At 40.0% G+C, this 18,264-nt stretch overlaps 1 protein-coding gene across 3 annotated transcripts in view; it reads left to right on the top strand.

Moving 5' to 3' along the window:
* LOC122765048 (interleukin-1 receptor accessory protein-like 1) overlaps positions 1–18,264 on the top strand; it is a 238,644-nt gene that overhangs the window by 28,424 nt on the left and 191,956 nt on the right. For 2 of the 3 annotated variants that reach the window (XM_044019107.1, XM_044019105.1), the window contains exon 1: positions 8,559–8,983. The exons of the other annotated variant lie outside the window; for it this stretch is intronic. The gene's annotated coding sequence lies outside the window, so the exon portion shown is untranslated. Of the gene's footprint in view, positions 1–8,558; positions 8,984–18,264 lie in introns of those variants that run through there. 3 annotated transcript variants of the gene reach the window in all.

The following is an 18,264-nucleotide window of genomic DNA, read 5'->3' as shown; positions in this document are numbered from 1 at the left end:
CACCCTCTCCCTCTCTCTCTGCACTCTTGGAGGAAGGAGAGAGAGGAAATCTAGGTCATCACCACTGATGCATTGCAAAGTGAACTTCAAACAAACCTGGCCTTTAGCGTGATGGCTCTGCGAAGTTGTGTTACATACATACCATCAGAGACCGATCAGTGTTTTCTGCCAAGAGTGGCCATGATGTGATGAATTGAGTCATTCCCAGTGTGGAGAATATGCACGAGCACTGTAGACAGTCAATCTTTCTATTTCTGTATGAATGGTGGTTTAACCATATGTACACAAAGAAATCCTACGTTTCAATCTGGCTTTGTAGCCAATTAGCTGGCCCATACTTAGACCACATGCTAGGCTTCTGTTCCTCATCTGCCCTTCACTGAATCGCCTGAGGGAAGTCTTATCTGTAATCATAGCCCTGGGAATTGTGGTAAAAAGCTTTGTTCCGCTATTCAAGACTCGATAGGTCTTTTTTCAAGGGCAGCCGGTTGAAACAATAGCGTTGCGTTGTTGGACAGGATTCCACTCCCTTTCATCAAAAACTTTTTTTGTCTGGTTATTCAAACCATTTTTATACATTTGTGTCTATTAATACAAAACTAAGTAAGATAAAGAGGGAAATTCAAGATGTTCAGCATTTACAGTTCACCTCTAAAATCCAGCTGCAGAGGCAACATTTGACTCTGGTGTGATTTCAGACTAGAGAACTTTTCAAAACCTTTTAGTGTGGTTGCTTTGGTGTGTTGGGGAACTAAAACACACAGGGGCAATGGGTCCCGAGGACCAGGATTGAGAAACACTGCATTAGAAGACCAAGTTAACCAAGACCCCATTAAAGAATGAACAAAAATCAACATCCTGTTTTGTGCTCAGCCTTGTAGAATCATGTTAGAGTAATGTTTTATGATGATGCTTGAGCTATAATTAACAGAAACAAGGCTCAAGTTGTGGGTTTGAGTATAGGAAGCGTTTCTTACTTGGTGATAAATAAGTGATGCCTGCGACCCTCCAGTGGAGGATAAAGCAGTAGATGATGGATGGATGGATGGATGTTTCTTTGCTAAGGGCTCAAATATAATGCCAGATTAGTGCTGACTGATTTTTTTTGATGGGGAATCAATTTTAAATATCACAAGGGGGTGGGTGGGTAGATAGATTGCTTTATTGATTTGCCTGGCACAGGTGATGAGGAATGAACCAGGGATAACATTTTGAAGAAACTATTTCAAATTTTCAGTGGTGGTATAGATGAGTTGACAGGGTCATTAGTAAATCAAGTACGGGAAAAACTAATCTTAGCTTTTCTCCTTCCACTAGAGTCACTACACATCCATCTGGTTAACAGCGTGAATCATCTGCTTAAGGAATAGCGGCTCTGTAGAGATTCTGTGGTAAAAATCTCTATAGTGTAGTATAGTATAGAAAGCACTTCTGAGTTGAAGCACTTTATATCAAGGTCTTCCCAAAATAGATGGAGTAATGTACCAACCTAGCTCTTCGCACATTTGCCAACAGAAACGAGTAGCTTTTACTCATCTTTGACAGCCTCACTGAGGTGATATATGCCCTGCATAATATCTTAAATTGGATAATCCTACACACCTCACACACACTGAGGAGAGCATGGTACTCCTCCATACTGAGCAGCAGCAAAAGATATGGCAAGACTTAGCTCTGCTGCCAGCTGTGTGGGAGTGGAGGCATGATACATTTCAAGTTGAACGGTCATTTATTAGTTATGGGATGCCCACATTATTCTAATCCTGTACTAACGGGGCTTTTTTGTTGTTTGTCACCGGGAACATTGCCCACCTATAGTGCCTTTAAATATATGATTCACAACTCCTCTTGCAGCTCATTCCTTCCTCTTCAGTATTAATGAACATTTCTTGTTTTATCTTTAAGGTGCATAATTTCATGTAAGATCTGAGGTTTGACATCAAGTACACATGGACCACCTGGGTCTGTCTCCATTAATTAAATGGAGTGTGATGTCCGTGTCAAAGCAGGGGGGCCTTTTTGTTTCAGCGCACTGAATGTCTTGATTGAACTTCTTGATGCATCATTCATGAATCAAAGTGTAAGGCTTGGATCGCCTGGTTAACACTACAAAGCCAAACATAGCACACACTGGGAATTCCTTATTATTCACATCACTCAATTACCCTCAAAACAACATTTGAGGGAACCATGCAGGACAGTGATCTTGGATCATACCTGATGCTTTTAAATGGTGCCAGAAAAGACATGGCTTTGCTCATTGTGACCCATGTATGACACATCGGTTATTAAGACCTAATTTGATGACATCAGGGATTAATGTGGTTCATGATCTGCTCACCTACTCTCCTGATTAAGTGACTGATCCTCCAGCTTTATTTTCCAGGTTTTTTTAAAAGATGCATAAATGCATGCATAAAAGACCAGCTTTTTTTTTATTAATGTGACACCAACTGACTGACTCACCCTCCCTTCCTCACTTTGTCTCCTGTCACTACTGTAGAACATGATTAGACATCTCACTACAGCTGGTGAACCTCAGCTAACAGCCTTTCAGTGCCTTTCTGAAGTATGTGTCACAAACACAACATGTATGTTGTGAAAGTTCATTATGACTACTGATTAAACTTTAAACTTAAAGTATTTTGGTATTGGGAAGTTTTTCTTTACCTTGTTAACCAGTTTCAGTGTGTAAAGAAAGCTTCCTTTTCTCTAAAAAAAAACAAAAACAAACTAAACACAACATGTAGTATATCCCTTTCACAGGAAAAGCACTTGAGTGTTTTTTTTGATTCATTTTCTTCAACAAAGCTTTTATTGTGAAATATTGGCAGTACCTGCAGATGTGCAGCTTCACACTGAAGAGCCCTGACATTTTATGGAGCATTCAGTGAACTGAAACTGTGTATTACATTCAATATTATAACTTTATTCAAAAATGATACAACATTTGTCCTGTAATTTTTAGATCTTTAATTTTATTTATTTATGATTTTGTTGTTGTTCTTGTTTCTGCACCTTTCTATTGTTTCTTCAATTTTATGACAACGATTTATGTTGAGGTTGATAACAAGATTGGCTTTAAAGCTCCCACCTCCATGATTTCACATATCCTGCATAGACCATGAAGATTTGGTTTAATTAGCCCTCAATTCAAATAGAGACAACATGGCAGAAGTGGTCCAATGAAAATAACAATTAAAAAATGTCTTTTTCTTTTCTCAGTAGACGAGAATTCATAGCTGATCAGACTGTATTTATCTATTATATAAATAAATAAATAAATAAATAAATAAATAGATTAAATAAATTTGTAATATTCCACTTTGTTCGTTTTAAGATTTAAACATGAGTTGTTATTAAAGGCTCTGTGGATAAGAATCAGACTTGAAGGCAAAAAAAAAATAATGTAAGATGGGAGGTTAGAATAAAAAGGAATCAGCATTATGAATAATGATGCACTTGTGCCCATAAGCAAGTATACACAAAAGCAAAAACAGAGAGTCACCACATACACCTTTTGTTTTTTTTCTATAAACTGGAAAACTATGCATATTATAAACAAGAGCAATCTATTATAGAATAATGTGCTTTATTTAGACAAAACAGTTAATCTGAATCCTGTCTCATATAGAGTTAACCTACTTTCAGGATGTGAAGGAGTCCACTGAGACGGCATTTTCTGAGAGCACATAAATTTGTGCTTCACTTTCAGCTCACGTCAGGCTGCACGTAGCCTTTGAATGAGGATGTTAAGCACATATCTCCATCTCTTGCCTCAGATATCTTGCATCTCACTCCCTCCTCCCTGGTGGATGTTTGGCTGTGCAAGCCCTAATTTCGTTCTTAAGCTGCATCATCAAAATAAGATTAGAGGGCTCCAGACTTCTCTGAATTCTGTTTACATGCAACCTCTGTACATTAGCTAAATCTGTTTTGTAGGGATTTTCACTTTATTTATCTGACAGAAGATTAATTTGAATGTATCTTTGAAATATACCATGGTGCTGCTTCTGCTTCAAATTGACAGAGTTTTATATTGAACCTATCCAGGGGTCTCTCACTCATAACAATAACAGGAGACCTAGTTTGTTGATGTGGTAAAGCAGTATGGAATCAAATAGATTCAGTCAATGTTCTGTAAAGTAATCATTAAAAGATGACCCAAATGAAATGGTCCCCCGGAAATGTTTTGTCGAAATTGTTTTGAAAAATATGCATTGCAGAAATGTGACGTATTGTATCTTACAATGATTACGCACAATACAACTTTTGTTTACTTTTTCTCCATTGTTGTACACTTCCATGGGAGGTAGAAATAAAAACAGATAATAATAATCTTTCCAGTTTCAAGAGGGTTCTTGCAACCTTGTTGCTCGAACCCTAAAAATAAGAACGCTTCAAACTCTTGCAGTCAAAGAAATTACTTTCCTCAGTTCCCAGCTAAGCTCAGCAGCTTTTTCTCAACAGCACGAAGACCTTTCATGCCACCATGCAGAGAATGGGGGTGAAGTGGGTCTCTCATAGTGCTCTTGCTATTTTTCTTTAATTTGAACCATAACCATGTTCTTATTTTTCTGTAATTGGATTTCATTAGGCTCATGGAGCTCAATTAAAAATGTACCTCAGCTTGTTAACAAAAGTAGAACTGGTGTTTTGCTACTTGGCAGAAAAACAAATTTGGATTTGAGTTTAAGTGCGCTTGGAGGAGCATAAACAAGCATATACACGAAGACTGTGTAAAGAAAAAAGGGTCATTGGGATATACAGTACATGAGGTAGCTGTAATCGGTGTTTCCATCATGGTACAGTTCGGTTTGGACCGGTAAAGACCTGGGTCAGGCTTGTGTATCGACTGAGGAGTGTACCTTTTACTTGGTAGGCACAACAGACGACAACTGCACGGACAACAACAGAGCAGCTCTTTGTTTCTGCTTGGTTTGTCGCTCTATGTCTCAACAAGACGTCAAGCTTTGTGCGAGGATAGACTGCCACCGTTGAAGAAACACCGGTTGCAAGGGAGTGACGCTTCTTTGTCGCCCAAAATCAGCTGACTGTCGTGGGTCTACCTCCATCCGTACCATACTGTATCATTACTCTGGAACCCCAAGGGAAGGGTACAGAAAATGGAACAGTTGGGGCCAGTTATTTTGGTACTATTCCTAATGGAAAACGCAAAACAATACGTACTGTACCATCACTGAAATGAACCGTTCCACTTGGTGGAAACGTAGCTTGAGGGTGGGACGTTTTCAGGTGTACTCACGATGGTTAATTGGTGCAATCTGAGGCAGTTTTCACTGCAAATTTCCTTTTTGAAGGAAAAAAATGAATTTAGAGCAAGTCATGGCTCCCTGACAAGACTTAGGATATGAGTTGTCAGATGTAGGCCAGGAAGCTGTAAAAATATCTGCAAGCAGACTTTCCTCTGCCAGAGTGTGCATCTGTTTATTTTAGGAAAGCAGGTACAGGAAAGTCAGTTCACTGACTTATTCCTCCCTGCATGAGTAGAGGAAAACAGGTCCAGGTGGAATTTTGTTGTAGACCAATGGATGTACAGTATCTCTCCATCATGACTTTTGCAAACAGAGGCAGATCAAACTAACAAGACAGTGAGGAGGCTTGAACAAAACAAATGTTCACACTGAATGCTTCCCTCCGGGGGTTGATTGTACAATGCAAGATAAACTAAATGGACTCGCACTCCTGCTATGACTAGTATCAGAGTAATCGACGTCCATCACGCTCCGATCATCTCATCCTTCTTTGTTTAGTCTCGCAGGGCTTCACTGTGACTTTGCAACAAGCGATAATGCCCACTTTCCCACTCAACAACTAAATCACTGATGTGAGTCACTTCCTCACATTTAAATAAACACCACTGATGTGACGTCTGTTTTAAAACTTGAACACCATCTCGCTCCAAGAAAGATGCACTCAATTTCCAAAGATAATTCACCACACTGTCCCAGATATAAAACAGGAGAAGGAATATTTATTATTCGCATGTTTTAGTATTGTGGCTTGTAGTTCGTTCCTGTAGAATTTTTATCTTTATTTACTAAACAATATGAAAGAAAGACATGTATTTACTTTCTTAAGATGTTTTTGAATCAAATAACGTTAGGTTGTCGGGTTATTGTGCTGCAAATTGAGGCCTGAGTTTGACACAGCAAGAGATTCTGTGGTGCTGGGAATCCATTTATGGTTGTTGTTGTTTTAGTTTTCATCCTAAGGTGAGCAAGTCGACTCAGGGAGGCTGAATAAACTACCACACAGGCGTTGGTTGCCTGGAAACGGCACTTATGATAAGAGCATTACAAACTCCAAAACATAGAAAGTTATAAGATGCCATATCTGAATGACCCCTTACACAAAATATTTGGAACTACTGATTTGTTTGTGGGCATAATTGTCTTACTGTGTTATCTTTTGTTTGTTTGAGCAAATACAAAGATAAGAAACAATCCAGGGAGAGTAAGGTTGACATGTTACCTTGTCAGTCAATAATACAGCATTGTTTATTGTCTGCTCCCATTAGCAAATATAGATCCTAATATGGCATTTCTTAGGTTTTAGTCAAACATGTGCACAATATAGTCACATGTAATGAAACATTTTTAGTTTTTGAAATTTCTCCTCTTCTCATCATTCTTCCATCACATCAGGGAGGAGAACACTACACACAACACAAGCACACACTGTAAATACTGGCCTCACTTAACTCTTTTCACTTTGAAGTAAAAAATTCACTTTTATATGTTCACTTCTATTTTATCTCTTGACACGTTTTCCACCCAAAACTTCAGAATATTTTTTAATTAGACTGCTAAACAGCTTCATGATGTTGCTTTTAAGTGGGCATTCATTTCTTAAATGATCAGGTTTGTCAAGTTTTTGCAGATGACACATTTTGGAGATAATATCCCAAGTCTACCATTAAAGACTTTATCATTTTCAAAATCAGTCATTTTGAAATCAGTGGCTTCATTATATAGCCGTGGCTCTAACAAGCAGGCTGTCGCCCTGCGCTCACTGGACACTTGTCCTCAAAGATGCACACTAACTGGTTGATCGAGTCGAGGCCATTTGCGGACAACAACCTCAGATCGAGGGGTGGATTGTGGGGAATCAATGCAGTGTTTGTCCACTTCTTTGCTCATGAAGGGACCTCTATTCACGTTGAGGTCACTGCGTGACAAAGAAAGCTCACAAGTGCACATTTTCAGTCCGAGGACGGTGGTTTTCCTCATCGAAATGCGCCTCACAGAGACAGTGGCAGAGGCCAAAGTCTTGACACGGGGGAGTCCAGTGAGGGGGAAATCAAACAAGTCCCTTTTTGATGGAGTTTGACTGGCCAACAGAGGGGGCCCACTTACCTACAAGTCCTTAATCTGTGTCGCACCTCTGTGGTTGAAAGAAAAGGCAAGGCAGACCAGTGTCCATTTATCTTCTTTAGTGATTCAGGGTTTTGTCTCTCGCTTGGTGGATGTGACTCTGTGGTTCCTCATAAATAGTGGTAACACCTGAGCTAAACAGACTGAAATCCTTTTATGTCCTTTTTTTGTCATCTTAGTGTGAAGTCGATGCTGAATATGTAAGAAAAACATGATACTATGCTATGCTGTGATGATGTAGATGAGTATATTTTAGGGCCTATTTGGAATGTAAGAGGCCAGCTTTAATTGTTTATCAATATAATGAAAACGGTTTTGTGTTCATGGCTCACAGTAATCACGCCGTTTGCTGTAAACTGGGTCTAGTTGCTATGACTGAATGTGTCATAAATGTATTGATGAAACGTATTTGAGGAACATAAACGGTTTAAGTGCATCTATTTATTTTTTATTTTGTCTTGTTAAGGTGGATATTTATTTATTTATTTATTTACAGCCTCTCTGCTATTTCCGTTGGGCGGCAGTGCGTCTGTCCTCACACTGAAGCAACACTGCATTGCCTGCCGGTCCATGCAAACTCCTCAAGCTCTGCCACTAAAAATAAAAACCACCTCGGGAATTTTATCTGTCGGGACAGCTGCGTAATGAGGACGAGTTTTCCTCATGCGCGATTGTGTGGGAGGCTTCAGCCATGGAGTGCAGAGGATAGACTCCGGAGAACCGCAGGTCTGAGCCTGGTACCACTGTCAAGTCAGTAAGAATCAGACGGAAATAAGACCGACGTCGTCTTCAAAATAAAGGTCCCATATTTGCGCTAATTACCAAGGGTCCAAAACCGCAATGAACATGGATATGTAACTCACAGTGCAAGAAAACAAAATACACAGGAAACGTGATGCATTATACTTGTTGCATTTGTACATTATAAAGCCTTGTTTCTCATTTAAATTACATTTTACAATGAATTATGTTGGCGCTCGCTCGACAGTTCTCGTGCGCTTTTAGTTTGATGGAGAAGTGCCTGGTGTCATGCGCGGAAGTTGTGCGCGCTTGACGCATCTCGTTTTCGTGGCACTGCGAGAGAGAGAGCGAGAGAGGGAGAGAGAGAGCGCATCAGTGGGGTCTTTTTCCTGCACATCACTTTGGTGGTTTGCGCTCGTGTGTAGTCCTGCGCAGAGCGCTGCTCACCTGCCGGGACTGTGCGCCTGTGAGCAGCTGATTGAACGGGATTATCAGACTAATTGCCTCCTGTAATTGTTGCCCTTCATTGACTGTGTTTCGTCCGTTCGTCTCATAAAACTGCAAAAATATTTCCTTGGCGTTTATCTGTGCTGGTGTTTTCAAAGTGACCGGCTGTTCTGTGGCGTGATTTGTGCCGGTGGAGGCAGACAATATGTGATTTTGGAATAGACCCTGCGTTCTTTTTTTCTTGGAGAAGTGGACTATTTCACGTGTGGGATTCTTTGTTTTCCTTTCACATTGCTTTACTCTGCACGCTGAAACAGATTGTGTTCCACCGTGATGGTGCGGGGCTGTTAACTGAACTGACAGCAGAGTGAGCGCTATCATCGGGAAACTGCGTGCGGGTAAGTTAAATTCATCCTTTCGTCTTTACGTTTCCAAAGTTGTGTGGATGTTTGTCCTGATCACCTTGGACAGTTTGGTTAATTTGGTCGTCGCGGACATTTTATGTGCGCAGATTTGCATCAGGCTTCAACAAACGCTTGATCTCCTTATATGCGGCACTTAAATGCGCATTTGGAGCGAGCATCATTTCCCTGTTACGCATGATTCCAGTCGCCTTTGCTGTAGTTGCAGACGGAGCCTCTACAGTGAAGTGTTCAGCTGCAGTGCCATAGTCCGTGGAAGTGACTTCTTTAATAAAAACCTAATTATCCAATCAGAGTGATTACATCTCCAGCGACTTCATTGTCGATTGTGCAACACTGTGCGTATTTGCATTTCACCCTGGTGCGTCAGCGTTGTGTGTTTGTCTATGTAACCCTGCAGAAGTGCGCTATGACGCGCGTGTGTCCGTGGGTGTCGTGCACATGTGCGCACACAGCCGTCTCGTCCGTGTGTGAGTGTGCGCGTGCTCGTTTTTGTTGTCTCTTTAAAGACATTTTCTCGTCTCTTTAAAGACATTTTCTCGTTTAAACGCTGACTTTTCTTCACCTGATGAGACATAACCTCGTTTCTGATGCTCAGGTTAAAGTTGGGATTAAGATGTGAATTGTGGTTAGGGTTAAGTTTAGGGTAATGAATTAAATTGTTGTAGTTTAGATTAGGAATATAATGATGTGTGTGTGTGTGTGTGTGTCAGAAGAAACCAGGCTTAGTGATTTCACATTATTTCTGCTGAATGATTGCTTGGCCACTTGGTTCTCTGACTCTCCTCAGTGTTTGTGCTGGTTCTCTGCTTGGATGGATGACGGCTCATGATAGTCCAGATGGATGTTGGAGCTTCGCTGTCCGTCTGACCAGACTTGGCTTTGCCAGTTGAACATATTTGAGAATCATGAAGTGATACTGATGTAAAGTTGAAGCAGATGCTGCAGGCTCATGAAGAAATAATAATGAAAGTATTTGCTCTGCTCATCTCCTCTGAACAGAAATCTTTGTAGCCTTTTATATTGCATCTTGTCAGGCATCTGCTGCAGAGATGCTTCTTTTCTCGATTACAAATCATGCACTTCACTTTTAATATAACCTCATTAATAACATCTGATTTTCCTTTCAGCTGCTCCAGAAACTGTACAAAACCTATACTTCCCGTTTTTCCCTCTGAAACTCTGTGCTTCAGGTGATTCACCTTGTTTAACAATGCTGCTTTTATAATCTTTATACATCTCCAACATCTTGGGTTAAGCTTTGCCACAGGAGCAACTAGCATCCCATGAATTAATAGGAACCTGGCAATGGCCACTTAACGGAAGCCCTGCAGCTACATATTGAGCTGAGTCGAGTACTCTCACACAGAAATTGATTTAGACAGAGATTATGTCATCCAGCATTGGCACTTTTTTATGCTGGTCAAGTTTACCCTGCGGCATTCAATTCCTCCCCATGCACTCTGATGAATTAAGTGTAGATTTAAAGTGGTAAATGGATAAATGGACTGCATTTACATACGTTTTTTTTTTAATTTTCAAGGCCAATCAACTACTTGAAGCACTAAATGACATTCTCTCCTTCACACAATGATTCTACAACCATTCAATGCAACATTCAGTGTCTGAAGGCACTTCGACCTCAGGAACCTGTGGAGTAGCTGGTGTTCAAATATGCAACCTTCTCACTCACTGATCCACAGCCTGCTTGTATGGTTTCCATGATACAGTCAATACAGATAGGCGGAAAAATACTGAATACAATTTTTGATGGGGATCGAACGGAATCGAAACGGACAATAACATAATTGTCTGATCTCTGATGTAGTGAGAATGCTATAAAATAAAAGATACAGAATGATTTAACTGTAAGTGTTTATTTTCTATGCCTCTCCTGATGCAGCACCATATTTTCATTGCTGATTAAATAATTAGAGTTGCTAACGTAGGCTGCCTATGTGTTATACGGTTGAATCATAGTGTCTTTTTACATATCTGGACATGTACTGTTGCAAATGATTTTAATCTGATGCAAGTTTTGATTATTGATCAGTATTCAGTACCCTACGCAGTTTCTTTGGATGTAGTAGCTGTAATTTGCTTGCTAATTTAAAATCACATGTAAAATCACATTTCCCCCTACTTTAATTATATTCCATGTTTCATGAGGCAGGCTCACCCTACTCAGATTAAAACAAGCTGAATTGAAACATGGTGAACATTTACAAACGGCACCTGACCCAATTGCTTTCTTTGCTCGACCGAAGGATCTGAAGACATCACCAGCGTTTTCCTTCCTTCCCCATGTTGATTGATACTTTTAATTTTCAAGGAGCTGTCACTGAGGCCTATTGGCCTTGGCTTTGCAATCAAGGGGCGGACAGTCAAAAGGCTTTCAAATGAAAGAGTTCATTAATGTGGTGGAAATAAAGATTGTCTCACGGTGGAGTATTGGCGCCGCGCGAGGAGTGATTGGAGTAGTTGATGAGGATTTGTGAGGAGAAATGTCGAAAAGGAAGTTGAAAAGGTGCCACCATCATCATAGCTCTTCAATTACATTCTGTAAAATGGGGAAATTGAAAAAGTGAGAGGTGATCCGGTGTGGAAATATCATACACGTTCTTTGTCAAATTGAGCACCCTTCCATTCCTGCATGGCACTGCTGCACAGACTTATGTACTGTTGTGAACTGTTGTGAATTATAGAAGCTGTGGACTACATACATAAAAACACGCTCTCCGTTAAATCTTGAGGAAATCAATTTCCTGTGAAGATAAGATTCCTTTTTTGATCCATGTGTTGTTCCATTTTCCATCACAATCATTCAAGCTTTGATCTGAATTGACAGTATGGACAGGTAGATTACAACATGTACCCTGCGCCTCGTTTACACCAAGCAGAAAGTAAGGCATAAGTAGCATTTAGCCACCAGGGGGCGACTCTACTGGTTGCAAAAATAACATTCCTGAGGTGTCAATGATCTCAATTATTAGTTTCAACTCTTCTTCAATAGAAAATGATATTCGTTGTGTAAATCATGTTCCCATTTCAAGACAAAATAGGTGATAAAGTACACCAGTGTGATTGACAGCTGGTATTGTCCAACAGATGACATCTGTCAAATTGTGCTCTGCAACTGGAGGACTACATGTATAATATCATGATGGAAGGTTTTCGATATCATCTAAATGATATCATCTAAACACTTTTTTTTCCATGTATGGCCCATATTTGTAATCTCCTGCCACAAGAGATGACATTGTGCATATCAGTAATGTATGTGATATATCAGGTCGCACATTTTGTCCTCTAAACTGTTTCCTGCAGACGTGGGATCCCCAACCTTTGTGTTTGTTTCAGAACCATGATTATTCAGTGATGGGAGACCAGGCTGTATGAAATAATAAATGGCCTTGCGAAATTGGCCCTCTATTCACTGTGTGGCCCTTGAGCTCTCAGTGTGCCCTTTAATGATGTTACTCAGCAGAGGTATCAAAAGCAAGCTCTGCCTTAAAAATGATTTTTCATGGGCCAGTTATTTTTAGACCTTGATCTGAAAGGCTTTATCTATGAATGTGAATTGAGCCCCGTGTCTGCTGCTGCGGCTATGCTATGCTATATTATTTACTTTCAGCATGTACTGGCGCTCTTATCCCAGCTGCAACACAGCAGCATGAAAATGAATGGTAATGGCATAATTTCCAACTGTCTCTTTACACTGACGCTTGGAAATATAAGCCGCTTTGTGTATGTCTTGGGGTGACCAAAGCATGAAGTTGACCAGAATCAAATGCAATTGAAAAAAAGTGTTTATTTTCTCATTTGTTACACTAGAAAATTAAAGTAGTCTGGGTCAGCTGTTGTGTAGCTTGCCCCAGAGCTTTATTGTTGTTCTGGTCAATTGTAACACAGCTAAAATGAAAAAAGAGGCAATGAAATACTTGTGTTACACTTCCTCTGATGAAACAGCCATCTGAGGCATGATCAATTACCTCAATATACAGTATTTTTATTTGCTATGGGCAAACGACGTTGAGAAGATGTGTGTTTTTTTTCTCCCTCTCTGTTTTAATCGACATCAGAATGAGACGCCCCTTGGTATAAGCATGGATGGAATTACCATTTTCATCCTTTCTTTTCAGCCCCACTGTCATCGCGTCGTGTCTGTAGGTGATCCTCCGAGGCCCATCCAGCCTGGAAAGATGAAGTTGATGTGTTTCAGATAGCTTTTAGTGAGATGTGGATAAAGGATGGAAATTGCATGCCAGTGAAAGCAAAAATGAGCCATTTTTCCTCCCATTTCTCCTCCTCTCTTCAATGGATCTGTGCTTACTCATTCATGAAGGCTTTGTTGTGACATTCCATACATTTGTGAGGAGATAAAATATTACACAAAATGCCAGTTGGCAGGGTGGGGTGAGCTATAGACTACATTATTGTGCAAGCTAATGCATTTGCGGGATAACTGCAGCAACAGTTATGACGACCAGGTTTTTACATGTGTTTAAAGAAGCTGGTAATGAGACATTCAAGGAATTTGGTGGAGCTTTTTATAAGCCTTTTTAAGATAGTAAAGTGTTATAACTATGCACTGTATAAATGCTCTCATATTCAACATCTATTTGGACACATGAATGCAGCACGAACAGTATGAATCCTTCCTATATTTGTGCAAACATTTTCCCCTCTGCACCGGACACCGGAACAACCACATCAAAGGATTAATAGTGAGTGAAATGTTGCCTTAATGTCAGTAGACACTCCACGAGATACAGGGCATATTATTTCCACTTGATCAGAAAGACAGATTTCACCCACATGATTGTCTTTTTTTGCATCTTATTTTAGAGTAAAATATGGAGCTTTTATTGGTGACTGGGGAGTTTTTATGTGTTCAGACCAAAAATAGCACTATTAAATAAATGGAGAAACTTAAACACAAAGGGATACGGTCTGATTAATCTCATCACAGTAGCATTCATGATATCCTCAGTCTTTCTCTTAAAATGTTCTTTTCACATGATAAAATGAAAACCAGAAAGTTGTATTTTTGATTTTTAATTTTACAGACACAGCAGTATGAGCATTTTAAAAGTCACTGCCAACTGTGCACCAATATCTTTTTCCAGTGATTTGACACAAATAAGATTTTTTTTCAGGGCTGTTTTCATGGATATTTGTGTTATTTCAGTATGTGGTCCTGGATCAGATATATGTATATACACTATATCTGAACTGTGGTCATGTGACATGAGTAAAAATGGTCTTGTCCATATGCGCTGAGCATAGATATAATCTACTTGGAGCGGCAATGCAGCAAAATCAAAATCGAGTGTCGTCCCCTCGAACTAAATCTCTCCCACTTTGCTGGAATAGCTTCCAATTCTGGATTTCCGCTATACGGTGCATAAATATATCTACATCTGATGTTATCTTTCCAATATCCTGCTTCAGTTGAGAGTGGTTTCATAAATGTGATGTTTTCTGTTATTGTTCATGACAAAGAGGTTTTTTGTGCGCACGCATGGCATTTGAGAGTGCAGCCCTGTTTGGAAGAAACGTGTCGTTACAAATGTTATCTATTAAACCTGATTTGATGGAATGAGATTTGATCGAATCGGATTTGAACCACATAGCTGGTAATCTGAACATAGTTTGAGGATATCCAGTGCGATCCAGTTCCGTTTCTGTACACTTTATATTTTAACATAACAATTCCAGTGATGAGCCAGTTTCCAGTATGGCTGACGATGATGATGATAGTTTTATGCCTCAAAGTCAAAGTGGGTTACTTGTGTGTTTTCCTTGCAGCCAGAGGTTGCGTGGCTGTGTTTCTTCCCTGCTGGAACCAGACCTGCAGAGACACGGGTCTTGATTTATGGGCCACTTTACAAGAAGGGCCTGGGGACGTAGCATTTCCTTGTCCTCCGATATTGAATCGCAGCTGCCTAGCATGGAGATGTGGGTCGTCTGTTATTGTGTGAAAGCTTATTTGAATTGTGCCGTTAAAGCTCTCAGCTGTAACTACAACACGTCTGCTCACCTTTTTGGCTTGCAGGGCTTAGACGTTTAAATAGCACGCCCAGAAAAAAAAGTCGAGTAAAACCGTAAGGATTTGATGTTGGCAGTTTTATACATTGCCATGAACTCCTATATCTATGTGTGTTTGTGTGTGTGTGTGTGTGTGTGTGTATGTATATATAAATATATATTTTATACAACATGGTCTGTTATTTCCAAATGCGTTTTGTTCACCTCTGCCTAAGGGAAATATGCTTTGCTTTGCAATATTATATCCTACAGCCCGTCTGCCATACTATAGCATATTGTAATTTTCAATTAAATAATTCAAAAGCCACGAGCAGCACATCCATCATCATCCTGAGCGTTCTGCTTTCCTTAGCGATGAAAGATGAGATATTTTCAGACACTGGAAAAACCTCAATATACAAAGTCTGACAAATTAATTCAATAAATCCATGAAGTGACAATTTCAAGCAGAGAAGAACAAAGCCTTGTTTTTGTGCTTTTGAACGGATTGTGCATTTGTTGTGCTTTTGGCTGGAGTTGATTCTTTAGTGGTTGATTAAAAAAAATCAGCAAGATAAATGTGCAGCAGCACTAATGATTATAGCTGCTGTAGGGTAGGCATTTATTAACTTGTGTTAATAATCTGACAATCCTCTTTCATTTCAGCTTAAATCAGCCCACAGTTTTGCTGCTTACGCCGACAGTTTACTTGCAGTGGGGCTTTATTTCACTGTTTACGCAGCCTTTTACTTTTAATATTTTTCAAGAATTTTAATTGTTTGCTGCTCGTGTTTCTCAGTCATGCATTAAAGACTAATAACATAAAAAAGAATCAACAGTTACACTTGAAAATATGCACTGTGGTTTTTTTCACTTTCTTAAAGTCAAGGTCCTTTAAGAACTCCGACTTTGATGCTCTCCAATGAATAGCATTAGCATACTGTGGAGTTAGCTTCAACCGCAGATCAGTCTCAGTGTCACAGATTTAAATTTAGGTGTTGAGTCGCGGTTGTGTTTGAGCGAGATAAAGAGGGGAAACGCTTCAGCCTGTGAATATCTCACTGTCACTGCTGCGAGTCTCAACCTTGGCTTGATGCATTTTTCGTTTTTCCTCGGCAGTGGGAATGTCTGTGTGAAGTGTGCGCCGAGATAGATGTAGCGAACGCTAAACTTCAGATAACCCTGTGGTACGACGCTTTACAAGTGTCACTCAGCAGCTCCCACAACATACTTCCTCTCAGGGTGAATTACCCCCACACCTTGAACTCTGACCGCTTTTGAGAGTTTGATTGACATCAGTTGTGCAGATCAAGTTTGGGGGAAAAGAGTCCTGAACGAACTAACTGCTATTCTGCCAGAGAAGTAACTTTGAGAAAGAGCTAATCCAACACCGTTTCCATGCAGTGTATCTGCTGGAAGAATATAAATTGTTTGGATGAATCAGATATTTAATCTGTAAGTGCGCCGTGTCTTTGTACAGTCAGTGTGTCTGTAGTGCCCTCTGTGTGCTGTTGGATCTGGGATATTGATCGTTTGTAAACATGTTGACAAGAAGGGTCTGTGTTGAGGCTGATAGCATCCTACTAATAACTGGAGAAATCCCTCTCCATCTGTCTGTCCTTTTTTGAAAACTGCTTATTTATTCGACTTCAACTGAAGAGCGTGTAGGATGGGAAGTAGGATGATCTTACTGAGGTCCCTAACCTAAACAATTCCTTGTTTTTGTATATTATGTGTATATATATATGTATAATGTAAGTGTTTCCAACCTGCAGCTTTTCATGGTCTTAAAAGTGCAGTGTAACATTTATTCAATCACTTTAAAAGCAAAAAAGAATATGGTTTGGTTTACGTAGTCTTAGAATAAGCCTTTAGACAGGGGCCCAAACCAGCCAGAGCATGCATTTTGTTTTTCTTTGTGTTGCTTTTTTGGGCGGGATGATGTCATCACACAGCTGATGCATAATTCATGGCTCAGCCCCAAGTCAGTTCAGCTCTCCAGAGATGATGTGATATGATACAACTTGAGGTAAAGTTTAAAAACAGACTCCATAGCACTTCTGCTGAGGTTCACGTTTTTCCCGTGTACGGGGAAGCGCAGCATTATTTTCCAAATATGAACCGAGACGCCATGTTAGAGGTGTTTATTTTAAAAACCCAACCCACCACTGAGCATAATATGACAATTTCTATCAGTCAGCAGAGAGTTCCTGATCTAGAGCCAAGTGTGAATCATCACTGTTATTTTGAATTCACATCCATCGCACAGTTGGAGATCTTCTGTTTCAATGGCAACTATGAGTTTTTGACACAACTTGCAAAATCAACATCTATTAATTCCTGAAATTACACATTTTTATAGATGTAGATCATTTGTTTTATTGTTTCAATGTTCTACCGCAGACTCTGCCTTCACCACGTCCTCTCCTCTCTCTGTTAGAGCATTCATTTATCCTCTCTTCCCCTTTCACCTCTTACTCTCAGTGATTCTAGCAGGCTCTGCCTTAGTCCTCTTACCACTGGCCTGGAATATCCAAAGAGAGTGCTCCGTTCATTTAATGTCATCCTTATTTCCATGACAGTCAGGCGGGAAAAAGAATCTCATTAGTAGGCAGCTCAGGAAATGGGACGAAGGATTGGACGTGACTGCAAAGACAGTTTGTATGGGTACACATTAGTGTGTGTCCATAGAACCCAATAAAAGGGTATTTTGTTAACCTGAGTGGTGGCTATAGCTCCCAACCTATGTATGTATTTATTTTTTTTTATGGCCAGAGGAAGGAAAAAGTGTTTTATTTGATTTTTACTGGAGTCTATATTCTGTCTTTTTCACACAAAAGTCCGCTAGACTCGATTGGGGGTTGCAACATTCAGCTAGTCCGAGTTTGCTTTCACACTGCAATTTAAGGAACACTTCACCGATTTGCATTTAGCTTTGTATTACTACAATAGGGGTAGTATTTTTGAAGTCGAGTCTAGAAATATCTTCATTCTTTTTTTGTTGCGTGCCCACCAGTTTCACTTGGTCCGAGGCTTGAAACTGCAGAGCTAATTCCACACTTTTTACACCCATTCGTAGGGGGACGGGACCTCATGCCCAGAATGTAAACAGTGTCCGCCATCTTTGCTAACAGGACCAAGTGTCATTGGTGGCCATATAACAAAGAAAAGAATGAAGATGTTTCTTAACTCAGGGGAAACTGAGGTTGGGAAGCACACTATCCTAG

Source organism: Solea senegalensis, linkage group LG2, assembly GCF_019176455.1.
Source record: "Solea senegalensis isolate Sse05_10M linkage group LG2, IFAPA_SoseM_1, whole genome shotgun sequence".
NCBI classification, from domain to species: Eukaryota; Metazoa; Chordata; class Actinopteri; order Pleuronectiformes; family Soleidae; genus Solea; species Solea senegalensis.
This window is presented reverse-complemented; position numbering and strand designations above follow the sequence as displayed.